This window comes from Syngnathus typhle, linkage group LG4 (assembly GCF_033458585.1).
Source record: "Syngnathus typhle isolate RoL2023-S1 ecotype Sweden linkage group LG4, RoL_Styp_1.0, whole genome shotgun sequence".
NCBI lineage: Eukaryota > Metazoa > Chordata > Actinopteri > Syngnathiformes > Syngnathidae > Syngnathus > Syngnathus typhle.
The window spans coordinates 9723791-9735206 of record NC_083741.1 but is presented as its reverse complement, the minus strand read 5'-3'; positions in this window follow the sequence as shown (position 1 = coordinate 9735206).

The following is an 11416-nucleotide window of genomic DNA, read 5'->3' as shown; positions in this document are numbered from 1 at the left end:
AGCACAATAGTGATGACGTCTGAAAAATCTGAACTAAAGAGGCAAAGGGGTGGAAAAGATGCATCAGGAACAAATGAGTGTTGGAATACAACACAGTGGTGATGTGTATGCCCATCACTGAGCCCAACATGATAAAAAGCAACTTGCAATCCCATGCAACTCATTCTAATTGTGTATTTGCTTATCGATTTCAGCTTGTACATTGTCACTATTCATTACAATTTCATTTCATGCAGTTATCACCTGACTTGGCAAAATGCTTATCTAGTCCCGCCTTGATTTCCACCCAGGATTTACATTGAAAGTCAATAATTCTATTGTAATTATATTCTTTTATTATGTTACTTATGATGCCACAAAACAAACAAAACAAAACAAAACAAAACAAAACAAAACAAAACAAAACAAAACAAAACAAAACAAAACAAAACAAAACAAAACAAAACAAAACAAAACAAAACAAAACAAAACAAAACAAAACAAAACAAAACAAAACAAAACAAAACAAAACAAAACAAAACAAAACAAAACAAAACAAAACAAAACAAAACAAAACAAAACAAAACAAAACTGACGTTGTATACAACAATAACAAGGTAGTTAATTTTTTGTCCAAGTGTCCGAATGATCAGGATTCTTGAGAGTTCATGAGAGTCTTTATGAGATTTTCAGTGTCCTTTTGTCCTTTCCAGTCTTGAAAGTTCAGGTTTTGCATGTTTTGTTTTGGTAAAATGTTTTGTGAGTTCTCTTTGTGACAAAGAAAATTGCACTTTTGCGATTTTATATGAACAAGTAAACAATTTGTTTCTCTTGCCTTAGGATTTTCTGTTTCATCTTACACAATGTAAATTGAATTATAAAAATGTACCTACAAGTCTTTTTCCCCCACCCGTACTACACTAATAAATATGCCACTAACAATATAATATAATATGATATAATATAATATAATATAATATAATATAATATAATATAATATAATATAATATAATATAATATAATATAATATAATATAATATAATATAATATAATATAATATAATATAATATAATATAATATAATATAATATAATATAATATAATATAATATAATATAATATAATATAAATTAATGCCTTAAAGAGCAGCAGTTCGCACATTCAAACAAAAACTAGAAATAAATGAATGTATGACATTACTAAAGCCAGAAGTGACATGGTATATGATTGTTTTTTATTACCTAATTTCCCCGCATTAATGCCTCACTTGGGATGGTAATAGGCCTACATTGTTATGAAACCATATTCTTTTTCTTGATGCAAAGCTTATAAAAGCTCCATTAGCCTGCTTCTGTAACGTTGTCCATTTTCAAAATGTGAGCCATGTTTCCTTGTCTCTATTCATTTTATGCGGGCGGGTGATGGATGCATAAGTGCCATGGCTCGGCACACCCGTACATGCCTCTGCCTAATTGTCCTTCCCTTCCCACACATCGCGTGCATCAGTCCAGATCAGACAATGTGTGCAGCGCAGACCCGCCGAGACTTTACACATATGTGAGAACCACTTTCAGATCTGTGTAAAGTTTCACTGTGAACTGCTTAAAGATGTGTGTAACTGTACAGATGGTGCTGAATGGGGGGGGGGGGGGGGGGGCACTCGCATATCAAAAGAGAGTCATGATGATCATAGCGGCGTATTAGTAACCAAGGAAATGGCGCTTGAAGTTTTCAAGGTAACATTACAGTTGTTAAATTGTGGTGACAGGCTTTCAAGGATTGTTTTGAATGATATCCCCTCGAGGCCCTCCAAAGTGAAGCGAATATCTAACCGAGGTGTTCATTAGAAGGGAACAATTTATTTGACAAATCTAAAATCAAACCTTCCAGCAGTGTTTTAAGAGAAATCAATACAGTTTTAAAGGCAACTAGGCAATTACATGCAATTGATATATGCTCAGGGGCCTACTTGCCAAAATGAAAATGCTACACGAGTCCTTGGATTAGTTTCCAAGCAAAATACCACGTGTGAAAAAGTGCACAGCCCTCTCATTTTGAAAATAATGACAAGATCTGCAAATTGTCTAATATGAACAGTAAATCTTAGAGATTTACCTTCTGGGAGAATCAAAGAAACAGCTCAAACATAATTTTAGTCATTTGCAGTCGACTGTGGCAATTTCCAGCCATTTTCGCCTGCTTTTGTCACAGGGCCAGACACTCTGCACAGCTATTTTCTGTCTGGGCTTAGTTTGAAATGTAACAGCAATCAACCACAACAAGATTTCTGAGGCCGAGCGTTCATCCTTTTAAAGTCCCACCAAACGTGAGTCGTTGTAAGAATTCCGGAGGACCATGCCAACTGCGGAGCCTCTTCCTCTCTCACAAGCTCTGCACGAAGGGCAATTTTCCTCCATTTGAACTTTGCAAAGCTGCCTCACCTGGAACCAATCAGTAACACAATCGAAGGGTCCCAACTTGAAAGCCCAGTCCTTCTCTTTGATAGTCTCTCGGTCTTGGTAGCCTGAACGAAGTTGGAAAAAAGCCTTTTGTAATCTGCACATATGAGAGAACCAGGGATTGAGACAAGTCTTCACCCATCAAAGTGAATTATGCAAATAATTGTGAAACAAAACTCAGATACACTGGTTTTTTTGGCTGTCCTTTTCTGGGATGAGCATGGAAATTGGGCCGGTGTTTGGAAATTTGAACTGCCGGTGCCACCGTGTCATGCACGACTTTACGATGAGTGCTCGGTACTCTTCTATTTTCTCTTGATGTCACAACATCTGAGGTCATCTGAAACAATAGCCTCAATTTGGTTACTCTGTCATTATACGAACCGCCAAGCAAAAGGTGGAAGTGGCCATTCGAAGCCATTCTTTCCCAGACGTTTACCCTACTTCTCATTGGAGAGTCAAGGAAGGCAATACTCATTTAAAAGTTAATTTATCCTTTGGTGGAGTGCTGAATAATACCTTATTTCCTTGACTTTACAAGTCATCTGTGTCCAACTCAAGGCCTGGGGGCCAGATACGGCCCACCACATCATTTTATGTGGCCCGCGAAGACAAATTGTTGATCGACTTCATGTGCCAATACTAAATCAAAAATTTAGTTCACTTTTAAAATCAAATAAAGTTATTGCTCGCAATTTTTATTTCCATTCATTTTTTTAAATACTAAAACTGTTTTGGCCCTCCGAAGGAAACTATGACTATGATGTGACCCTTGACAAAAATTTGTTTGACACCCCTGTTATAAGTGCTCTCTCAAGTAGACAAGGCAGTTTTGGTTCGATGTCATCAGGCCTGTTGTAAAAATAGCTTAGCTGTAATGGGACATGGGGATTTCCTTGGTATGTTATAAAAGTACTTAGTTGAGAATGATCAAACACGCCCATCATCATAGGGCAGATTCGGACCCAAACATCAGAACTAACTGCAAGGAACTCATGCTGACCACTCCAGCGTAGCACATGTGGTTCTTGTGCAGTTGTTAGACTAGATTATTTACTACTTGGCCCTGTCCATGTGATTTCAATTGATGAATCATCAGAAATTAGATTAGCAGTCAATGAGCAGAGCCTGAATATTTTGTGTGATATGAAAAGAGCATTTGTTCTCTGAGCAGCTCACCCCAGTTGAAGACGCCACACCAAACTGTTCAGTTAGACCTTTAGTCTCCTACAAGCCATTCTCATATCATTCCTAATGGCAATGAATTGACGTCACAAGAAGAGTCATTCGTGTGAGTGCCCTCTCAAATGAAATGAAGAGGATGACTGTAATTAAGAGCCTTTAAAAGGCATTTTTCCCTGCATGCGAGGTTTTCGGGACATTCCAAGGTATTAGACTGGTGAGGGATTGCTTTGTGTTCCCTTGCCGCTGACCTTTGCGAGCAGGTCACTTGTGTTGGTCAATGACACTCTACTGGGCTGCTCAGTGTCTTTGTGGCTCATCACACAGCCTTGTCACCAAAAGCGCAAATCTATTACTGACGAAAACATTGTGATGACTTTGTTAATTCATCCTCTTGAGAACCAAGTGTCCCTTTTATTTACAATGACCACTGTGCAATAAATTATAAAACATAGTAAAGCTGGAGTAATCATGATTATCTGGTTCTAGAGTCTCAGTATCAAAAGCTCTGTATTGCTTCGCCACAAGGATCTCCTTAAGGCTTCTGGAAATACTTTCCAAGCCGACTTGGTTGGGACAGCGCTATCGCTTGACAAACTGCTGTTGGTTCATTTTGAAGCCTCAATCCCTCAGAGACCTCATGGTTTATCAGTCGGCTTCTTCTCAATGCTTCATACTACTGTTTTTTTTATTACAAACAAAATGATTTGCTGTGGTTTTGAATCGTTTAATGCAGTGTTGTTTTAAAAGTGCAGCCAATCAGCAGCCACTAAAAGATGATGAGTCTTATGTAAATGCAAGTCATCCACTAAACAAACAATTTGATGCCACTGTCTTGGCTACAAGTTTTAGTTCTGACTCCAAGAAATACACCACTGTGGATATTTCTTGACATCTGTGCACGTGTTCAGAAACAGCCGTGCCCTTCGACCCTTGCCTGAACATCCCACATGCTGCTGTGTCCCTCTTCTCTCGAGTCTCGATGATGTCCAGCCGCCTGGGTTCGTAGGTCACAGTGATGACAGCGAGCACCTTGCTGTGGGACACTGCCCACCAAAATAAATACAAGGGTCTCAGATGCAGCCCCCCCACTGTCCCTCTCTGGAAGGCACAGAGTAAACTAGCTTAGTCTCTCTCTCTCTCTCTCTCTCTCTCTCTCTCTCTCTCTCTCTCTCTCTCTCTCTCTCTCTCTCTCTCTCTCTCTCTCTCTCTCTCTCTCTCTCTCTCTCTCTACCTGTTGTACAATGACATTACGAGCATTCTTTTTGTAATTCAGATTATGTACAACCGCAGGTATGTTGTGTATTTGTATTTTTGCCAAGAGCAAAACCAGGAATAGTCTAATTCTGTTACTCCGCAGACTCTATTTAAGTACTTTTCTGGATTCCTACAGTTCAGTCTCCTGGCAATATCACGGTTGGAAAATCATAAATAGTGAAAACCATGCCAGATACATTACGGTTTTATATCTGCTTTCATTTTGAAGTCTTATGGTAAGCAATTGAAATTCTAGTAACCAGATTGGTGCAAATATGAGGCGCTGGTGATCTCGATAATCTCACTGTCGCACAAAAGAGCGCACAGTGTTTTGTAAATTAAAGAGCGTGGCTGCCAGTGCACATTAATCTTGTTCTGAAAGAATGACTAGACCGTCAACTCTTGGCAGAAATATCCCCTCAGTGGCTAACCAGACCTTCACAGAAGACATTCCAAGTGACAGTCACTTGCACACAACTGCCACACAACTGTCAGCCTTGTAGACATGAGACTATCTTGGCAGTGTAGAATTTCTTTACGTTAGTGGCAATGGGTCTGGGGTGTACCCTGCCTCTCGCCCTAAGTCAGCTGGCATCATCTCCAGCTCAACAATGACTTGGAAAACGATAAGTGACGGGAATTGGATGGCTACCCAAACTTTTTATGAGTCCAAATCATCACTTCAGTATGTTTTGTCAGGGTCCTCAGCACTTTAGAGACTAATGAAGCATGAGAAATGGCAGGATTTTAAAGAATTCCACATCAAGACTAAAAACCTGTCTCGGATAAAAAGTACATATTCCATGTAAAGTGATCCTGTTCAGTAGTGAGAACCATCAGTTAAATGCATGAATTATTGACCCCCCCAAAAAAGAAAAACTCGCATTCCCATACAATCTCTACACAACTAGAGCGTTTGGAATGGATTACCAGTATGACTCTTGAAAATAATATTTTCTTCTGAGCTGTGGCACCTCTTTTGAAAACGTTGTCCTTTCTTTCTCCAAAATTCTGTTGTCATACCAACAGCCAAAAAGACGTGTTTTACTTTTTGTTAGGCCTCGTGTACACAAGGCCTTAGATACTTTTTGCAACTGCATGCTCAATACAGATTTTTGGACACAATCTGATTTCTTTGAGGTGTAAGCATTCGCATTATGTATTGAATGTGTGTCAGTCTGTCTAGTGTGTGATGAGATCTACGTGCGCAGAAGATGAGATGACTTCACTCACGAGTCACAATGTAGTGTTTACAAAAAAGTAAATAACTTGGTTTACAAGCAGTCAACAACCCTTTAAAACCCAAAATACTGGTAGTAATTAGGGGTTAAAAAGCCATAAAACTTACTCAGATTTTGAAAATTCCAAATAAGACTATTCATGCTCACAATCACACCTATGCACAACTTTGGAGTAGTCAATCGGCCTACCATGCATGCTTTTGGAATGTGGGAGGAAACTGGAGTACCTGGAGGAAACCCACGCAGGCACAGGGAGAACATGCAACCAAGGAAGCCTGAAGCCAGACCCCCTGAACTGTGAGGCAGACGTGCTAAAATAATTCAAATAATTATGTTGACATACAGCATGCTGTTTAGCTAAACTTTAAATTCACTTGGGAAGCTTCACAATGGATCACAAATGTTTGTTGACCGTTTTTTATAACGGTGCACTGAAAAAGAAAACGAAGCTCTGTCCACTGTACAATCTTACAAAACTTTTCAAGACGCTTTGGGGCTGTTAGTCACTCGTCATTCTTTCCACTCTATTTTGGACCAATGACAAAATTTTCCTCTATTAGTTATTCATAAAAATACAGTAATTGTGCTGGGGTTTAGTTACCCTGCCTTGAAGCATCTGGACAAATACAGAGTGGTAAGGAGGGGGACAACAAATTACTGGACTTTTGTGTAATTTATTCTGAATACACTACCCTCGAGATTGCAGCCTGCAACCTATTTGCACTGCATCTTCCCTTAGAAGTGGTTGGAACTGGCTGAGCCGCCAGTGGCTCTGGAGTCTTTTCATAGCGGCTTACTGAGTGGAATAGTATCCCACACTGCTTTGCTTACCACATGGAGACCCTTAAACATGTAAACATCTCAGTTTTATTGACGGTGCAAATTATTTGACTTCAGAAGCACGTACAGCGGTTCACCTAAATGAAAACGCTGTTGATATAAACACTTCTACCCACACGTTTTGATAAAAGTATTCAGTCGTAATAGGAGTTATTACAGGTCGATGTATTTCATGCAGGTTCTCCCTCAGCGCTGGTGTGAATGTTATCATAAGTGGTTATGGTTGTTTGCACCTTTCAGGATTCAGTGCATCTTTCTGCCATGACATGCCGTTTAAACTTTCTTTTCCCCATATCCTACTTGTGTGCCAAATTGTCCATGAACTAGTCCTCTCTAGTGAGATAATTGAGCACTGATGTAGAATGACAATTCACTAGTAGAGGTTTGAAGTTAGGCAAGAAAACTTATAGTGGCCAGCAAATAGCTTGTATTTTGTTAGCTCCGAGTGGACTAGATGTTCATTACTTTGTAACATTCTGGGGTGCGAAATGATTCAAGGATTTGTCACCGTGAAAATATGCCCCCCAGAGGGATGGAAGCAACTTTGGGGGACATCAGAGGAGTTTTTCCTGGATGTTTTGGAAGTGCTGTGATCTTCTGGTGAAGTCGTGACAATGGTGATCTCTATTGCTTTTCGGTGCATGATCTCATCTTTGATCTTCTCGTGGAAAAATTCCTGCTTTTCAGAATCATTAAGTGTTGAGAGTTAGATAAATAATAGCTTCCTGAACAAGACACACATTTTATTCTTTTGTTAATCCAAACCCAAGTGTATTTTCTTGTAGCAGAATAAGATTGGTGTGAAGATTTGATTCTCTTACAATGCAATACTTCTTGTGTGTTCCTCTTAAACTGGTGTCTGGTTTGCTTACAACCAAATTGAAATTGTCAAAATGTTACAGACTGCCACAAGGAATGGATCTTTTTGTTATGATACACACTAACTCTTTCCAAGGCCGTAGAATTCTCAGAGAGTGATGAAGCTGGCGACAGACGTTGATGACTGCTTCACTTTGGATATATGATGCCGTCAATATGATGAAGAACCAGAATGCTTTCAACTGATCATATCAGTGAGGGAACGATCCCGCCGTCACCCACAGACCAGAGATGGTGACATATGGGAAGCATTTTTCAAATCCTAATAAACTTTCATCTTTGAAACTGTATCGTGAGAGGTGGGATGGGCTTGGCAGCAATGCTTCCAGGATTTCTGCTGTGTGACTGTAGTGTTGTCATGGAGACACTAAAGGCACATAGGGAAAACTCTTGAAACTCTTGGTCTTGTATCAAGTTCTAATTGTATACATTATGGCAGAATGCTGAGCTTGTGATGAACTATGAACTATTAATGCATATGTGTCAAACTCAAGGCCCGGGGAACAGATATGGCCCGCCATATCATTTTATGGGGACAAATTTTGCATCGGCTTTGTGTCATTACCAAAATTACAAATTGTCTTCACTTTAAAAAAAAAAATAGAAATATTGCTTGCAATTTTTATTACACTTAATCTTTTTAAGAAATTTGAAGAGTTTTTACTGGAGTTAAAATAACATGGGAAATGATATAATGTGTTAATAATTCCACACATAATTCGCTCCTGAATATAAATTGTACCCCCAGCTAAAGTATGAAAAAAACTGCGACTTATAGTCTGGGAAATACGGTACAGAGAGAAGTGCCTCTCTATTAGACACCTTCTTCACAAATGTAATAGATAAAGAAGGATAGATAAAGAAAGAAGAAAGTCTATAAAAGGTGACCCTCTGTCCCCCTCGAGCTCCACCAGCGACCATGTCTAAATAGTCATAGAGGGAATTTGGTGAATTTGATCTGGGCAGAGGCAGACGTATTATGAGCCTTCTACACTATGCATGGATGTCAGCGTACTTCATTCATAAATACGGCAACGGTGGGCAATGAACCCTCTGAATCATTGTAGAAATTGGTTAATTGAACATGTTGTGATTATTTTAGTTCTAGGTAGTAGTAGGAGGAGGGGGAGGAGGAGCAGGAATAGTAGAAGAGGAACTTCTCTGATAGATGGTTAATGGAGTCGGCTGTGTTTTAGCCCACAACCTCCCAATTTGAAATTTCTTAGCTTGCATGCATCTGCAAAATTACCCAGTCTAACACACCTCCATGCAGAATTTTGCTGTGCACTGTGCCAGATTTGACCCAGTCACGAAGTAGAGCTCTCTGTCGTTGGACTTAGCCTTTTAAGAAAAAAAGGACAAATAATATTAACACACATAACATTGCAATGCAATGAAAAGCATGCGCATTTTTGTCTGTGTTTTTATTGGACGATAATACAAAAGATTTTATATGATTTCTTAATAAAAGAGAAAATGCAAAACAATTGCTGGCTTTTATACGTCATGACATTGAGCTGCAGAGTGACCAGATGTGACGATAAGATTTTGAGATGTGCCAGAAATACAGCAAATGCATGCTTGTGGTGGAGATCAAACACTGCAGTTGAGCCCATTGCAATTGTGAGATATTTGTTTTTACTGTGGGAGAGGCTGACTGCCATCGTGCCAGGTATGTCTTTTCTTTTGGCTGCTGAGAAGTTATCTGTCTTTTCAACAGTACTTTAGAGTCCCTTCATAAAACCATGTTGCACTCGCAGCCAATGATGCTTAGTTTGCAGCGAAAGAGTGTTCTTGTCACTTGGAAAGTCTTTTTTTTTTCTGGGGGTCTGGGGCGGTAGGTTATAATGAAATAACATCAGTTTTGTGGACCTCACTCCTTCCTCTTCCGCTTTCTATTTAATGTTCCTTTCCATTTCTGAACAAAAGCCATCTGATATGGTATTAATGCCCATCAAAGGCCTAAATTAACTTGCTTTGCCACAGGCCAAAGTCAAAATGGAGGCTAATGTTCGATGTTGACAGTTTAGTGAGGATGTGGGTTGGCGGCTATATATCAGTATCCTTGTGTTTTCTTTTGGACCCCCTCATTCACAAATATCTTGCAAATTTATCTGGAAGACGGATGTGACTAGAATACGCATTAAAAGGCCATGTCAAGGCCACTGGCTGTGCCAACAGGCTCACTCATTGTGCCCTAAGGACAAAGACTTCATATATTTCCTTGTAAAAGCCGGAACATTTCACGACATAAAAAAATAATGACGCTGGACTTCCTTTAAACATTGGTCATGGCTGTAAATTGTCCAAATAAGATTTGTCCGGCAATGAAAAAAAATATTAAAAGATACATTCTATGAAAGCCAGCATTCACGTAGCCACAACTATGACCATCTTTTGTTAAAGGTCAGAATTATTCATGTTTGCCCACAATAATTAAGAAAACGAAGGTATTAGACAAATGTACATATACCTCACTGCCAGAAAAAAACAATGATCATTTTTCCATCATGAATATATTTCTTCATGAGATTACCGTGATATGATCTTTGGAAAACAGCTATCTTCTAATTAGGGAACAAAACCTTGAAAAATGACTCTTCATTCATCATCACTGTCATATTAAAATATTTGTCTCATTTCAGAGAGAAAATATTGAATCTAATGAGGACAAATAGAAAATGGATGCAAGGATAATAAAAATATAAAGCTTGATTGCACAAACCTCTCTTATTCGTTCAAGAAAGCCTTGGGTTGCAGTGATTTTATGACGTTGAAAGAACTGTTTCAAAATCATCTGGATGGCATTGAACGAGTGTTTTACTACAGCAGGGATGGGTAACCTAAATGATGGAGGGGAACCACAAGATTTTGTCTAGGGGGGGGGGGGAGCACAGGTTAATTAAAGGACATAGCATCAAAATGTGTTTCTAATCATGTCTTGAATGCTTCTACTGAGGTAGCACCTCTGATATCTATCTGTAGGGCATTCCAAAACTCTGGAGCCCAAATTGCAAATGGTCTTGACCCTGCAGACTTCTTTTTGGCCCTTTTGGGGTCACTAAAAGACCAGCGTTGTGCAAACAAAAATGTCTCATTTTTATCTGCGGCTTATTTGTAATTGTTTTCTGTCTACAGATGACAGTTCATCTTTGTATGCACTCGTGATTGTTTGCAGTGTTGTGACGGGCTGTATAGTATATATGTATACACCACCTCTTGCCCGAAGGTCAGCTGGAATTCACATTCTCCCACAATGTTGCTTGTAAGGTGAGAGAGTCCAGTGATTGAAAATATAAAACACATTGTGTCTTTTTAAAAGTTAGAGCTGCTGGATAGATTACACAACATTCAGGGTTATCATGTTAGCACTGAAGCGTTTTACTGCTTTGAGTCCTGCTGCTGACATGTGGAAAGTAATTCAATATCCGTTTGAGTGGAATAGTTGAAACATACGACATACTCTGTGTTGAGAAGTCTTTATTATTATTATTATTATTATTATTATGTCTTTATTATTATTATTCTTAGAAAAGTTTTTATTATTATTATTATTATTATTATTATTATTATTATTATTA